The sequence below is a fragment of the Medicago sativa genome, chromosome 6, assembly GCF_051527215.1.
Source record: "Medicago sativa cultivar Bolivia chromosome 6, Bolivia_mono, whole genome shotgun sequence".
In the NCBI taxonomy this organism is placed as follows: domain Eukaryota; kingdom Viridiplantae; phylum Streptophyta; class Magnoliopsida; order Fabales; family Fabaceae; genus Medicago; species Medicago sativa.
The window spans coordinates 26,785,236-26,790,000 of record NC_140754.1 but is presented as its reverse complement, the minus strand read 5'-3'; positions in this window follow the sequence as shown (position 1 = coordinate 26,790,000).

Below are 4,765 nucleotides of genomic sequence, written 5' to 3'. Positions count from 1 at the left end.
AGTTATTTCTAGACTTAGTATAAATAGTAGTTTTTCATAGGAAAAACGGGTCACAATTCCATCATACAAACTTACACTCAAAGTATCCGTATGGAAGCGAGAAACGAGTCACAAGTTGCAATGTATGAATCTGTGTACCAACTTTTGTTTAATCAATACAATTTACCCTTTTTTTTTTAAGTGTTCTTGCACTTTACTTTATTAAGTTCGATTGAGTTCAAGTGGATTGAATTCGATTGTTTTTATCATATTTCTTATATTTTCGACACCAGAGACACAGAATTTCTAACAACAAGAACAAACACAATATGTCCTAAGATTTACTGGTTGATCTTGCAAGTTACCATTTGTAAACCAGCGGTTGTTTACGAAAATCCAACGTAAACAAATTGGCACGCCCAGTGGGACTGTTTGTGCTTTTTGTTTATAGTTTTTGTTAGAGTTTCTTTTAATTCTGGTTTGTTTTGTTGTGTATGCAATTAAGAAACAAGAAATTTCTTTTTAATATGACACGCGCTAACAACCAAAAGAAAACAAATCCAACATCTTCAAATGAAGATGTGGATCAAGTGACGGTTGAAGATGATGTTCCATCCCCAGGGAATGTTAGAACATCACAGGCTGTTCCAATTAGTAATACAGCCACTCAAACATCGTCTCAGGCCATGCCTTCGATGGCCACAGTAATTTCTCAAGCCATGCCTTCGATGGTTACCCAAACTTCCCATGATTATCCAAATAATACTTCTATTCAAGGAGTTTGGGATCATAGATCAATGCCATATGGTATGCCATCATCATTGATGCAAGGCTTACAAACTAGTGGTAATATGTTTTCAGAAAATTTAAATGTTTCATTACCACAACTTTTTGGTCCTGGGGTATCTACCACATATAGAAGTCCCCAACAAAATTTAACCAATGCTTCTATGGCTGCCATTAGGCAAACTATGGAAGAAACTAATCATGATATGGTTAATATGATGACCCAACAAATTGGTCCTTTAATTCGAGACACCAGCACTAGTTATCAAAGGTTGTCTGATCAAATGGAAAGAATTGCTAATTTCTTTGGCGCTCCACCAATCCAAAATACCCAATTGCCTCAAAATCGAAATTTGAGGGCAATTGAAATAATTGCTGATGAACCAGTGGTTCGAAATCATGAAAATATTGTCCAACCACAAGTAGTACAACCACAAGTTCATGCAGAACCTGAAAGACAACCCATTTTGGTTAATAGAAACCAAGATGCTGATCAAGTGGTTTTACAAGCCCGTCGAAACAATTTCGATGGTCAGAATAATATAGCGGGTATTGTCGAGGCTTTGTTAGCCCAAAATGGTTTTAATATGGGTTTACATAGACCAAATTTTGTGTCTCCTTTGTCTGAGTATGTTTTAGACGCTGAATTGCCTAGAAATTGGAAAATTCCAAAGTTTACCAAATTTGCTGGAGAAACTAATGAATCTACTGTCGAACACATTGCTAGGTTTCTCATGGAAGCAGGAAATATTGCAGAAAATGAAAATTTGAGAATGAAATATTTCCCAAGTTCTTTGACAAAAAATGCTTTTACTTGGTTTACAACTTTACCTCCTCATTCAATTTATAGTTGGAACCAATTAGAAAAAGCCTTTCATGAACAATTTTACATGGGTCAATCTAAGATTAGTTTGAAAGAATTGGCCAGTGTTCGACGTAAAAGTCATGAGTCAATCGATGATTATCTCAATAGGTTTCGTCTCCTTAAGGCTAGATGTTTTACTTCTGTTCCAGAATATGAATTGGTCGAAATGGCTGTTGGTGGCCTCGATTATTCTGTTCGAAAGAAATTAGATACCCAGTACTTAAGAGACATGGCCCAATTGGCAGACAGAGTTCGACAAGTTGAAAGACTTAAAGCTGAAAAAACTAGAACTCATAACAAATTTCCTAAAAAGGAAAAAATTGCCTATATAGAAATAGGAGATAGTGAACCCGAATTCGATTGGGGTTTAGATATCGTTGAAGACAATGATATAAACCTAGCAGAATTAAAAGATGGACCTCCATATGCTTGTAAAATGTTGAGGCCATCCAATGGAAAAAATCCTGAAGATCCCAAGAGTGACAAATATCCTTCTAAAACTTATACTTTTGATATTACTAAAAGTGAAGAAATTTTTGATCTTTTAGTTAATGATGGCATAATATTAGTGCCACCTAATATGAAGTTGCCTCCTTTGGAACAAAGGAAGAAAAGAGGATTTTGTAAATTCCATGGTTTTTTAGGTCATAACCTATCTCGATGTACTCGTTTCAGGGATTCTGTACAAAAAGCTCTTGATGAAGGGATGCTGAAATTTGGAGAGAAATCAAAACAGCAAGTGGATGGAGATCCTATGAAAAAGGCAGAGTCCATGTTTGCTGATGTTTCTGCCAATGTGGCAGAATCCATGTTTGCTGGTATTTCTATCAATATGGTGGAAATTTCAGAGAATATTGATGCAGAAATGGTTACTGAGGACCATCAAATTGAAGAGCCAGTGGTTACTGAAGATCAATTGGCCAAGGAAATGGAGAAAGCATATCCAAAGGCTGAAGAAGATTTGGTTGATTTTTTTAAACCGATGTAAAATATCTAACACCAATGCTATGCTTTGTCCTCGATGCAGTGCAGTGTTCGATAAAGAAGCTGCGAAATCAGTTGAAGGATATCAACCTCAAACAAAACGTAAAGGAGGGTGGTTCGAGAACCGTTCTAAATTTGGCTTTAACAAAAGAGGTGTTCCTTACAAGATGAAAACTTCAGAGAAGTATCAAGTGAAGAACCATAAGAAGACGTTCGTTCCTTTATCGAAGTCTCCTATAGATACTTGGGTTTTCTCTGGGGGCAAGAAAACTGGTCATTCTGCGCCTCCAGCACCACCAACAAAATGGGTAAAAAGAGCTGTCAAAGTTCCAGACCAACCAGAGAGTTCTAATCCTAACAAGTATGCTTACAAAAATAACTATAAAGGTAAGAATCCTATGACTAGAACTCAATGGCGCCGTTTTCAACGCCAGAAAAAGGAAGGAGTTTTGAAAGATGTCACTAATGATGACAAAAGTAAGGGAAAACAACCAATAGTTTTCGAAATGGTTAAAAAACCAGTTACTGAAAGAATTTTCCCTCCATTATCTTCTGCTTTAAACATCCCCAAAGGGGATGATGATATTCTAACTTCTACTTTTTCAGATTCTGAACCAAGTCTTGACATTATATGTGTGGTTTCTGTACTACCAATTGAATATGCATATGATGTATCTTCGAAGGCCAATCATGATGATGAATGTGATTTCACTGAGGAAATGGCTCGTCATAGGCCTCTGTGTTATTATGTTATGAACAATGGCTGCATCGAAGATCAACATGCAGTGTTCGAAAAACCTGATGATAGCATGAAGCTTCATTTAAAGCCTTTGTTTATTCAAGCTAAATTAAATGGTGTTGGAATTAACAAAGTGTTAGTAGATGGTGGTGCTACTGTTAATCTCCTACCACAATCTTTTCTAAGGAAACTTGGTATTTATGAATGTGATTTGAAACCACATAATGTAGTGCTCACTAATTATGAGGGATCTACTGGACAATCTTTTGGTGCTATCGAACTAGAATTGGTAGTAGGAAGCATAACCAGAGCAACTGTGTTTTTGGTAGTTCCTTCTAAAGCCAATTTCAATGCATTATTAGGGAGGGAATGGATCCATGCTGTAGGTGCAGTTCCTTCTACAATGCATCAAAGGATTGTGATTTGGAGGAAAGATGGTTTGGTAGAGAATATTGAGGCTGATCAGAGTTATTATTTCAAAGCTGAAGTTGATAATCAAGATATCAACAAAAAGAACTTTGACAAACAGCTTCAATATATTGCACCATTCATGGAAAATGATGCATCAAGTTCTATGACTAAAGAAGAAAAATTCTTTGTAAAACTTGCACCAGAATGGGGTTTTCGTTGGAAAACTGCATTCGACGATGACTTCGTAGTGGTGAACAATGAAGATTGCCATGAGAAGATACCTGTAAAGGAAACAGATTTGCTGAAGACAAGAAGTACTTCGTACAAGAGGGTTACTGATGACCAAGGATATTCAGCAAATGGAATCTCACCAACTGGGTGGGATATCAATAATTGATCAATGGTTGAGCCCAGCATATGGGAAAAGATTACGGCTTATGTAGCCGAGAAAAACTTCGATTTGGCTGAAATAGCCAAAGAAGAAGAGGTCTTCGATACTTCAGTAGAAAATAATTCTGATGACCTCGTTGATGATCAAAAATTAGACTGTATTTACGATGATGAACCTTTGGGTTTTGAAGAAGATCCAATGGAATCTACAATAAAAATGAAGGCCCAAGATCCTCTTGAAGAAGTGGATATAGGAGATGGTTCTGTAAAAAGACTAACATACATAAGTTCAAAGATTTCTAAGAGCTTCAGAGATCGAATTGTGGCGCTTTTGAAAAATTACAAGGATTGCTTTGCTTGGGATTATCATGAAATGCCTGGTTTGAGTAGAAAGGTTGTAGAGTTGCAATTGCCAATCAGGACAGACAAGAAACCAGTGAAGCAAATTCCAAGAAGGTTTGCACCAGAGATTCTACCAAAAATAAAAGAAGAGATCGAAAGACTCCTCAAATGTGGCTTCATCAGACCTGCAAGGTATGTTGATTGGTTAGCTAATGTAGTTCCTGTTAAAAAGAAAAATGGAAGTATAAGAGTTTGTATTGATTTTAGAG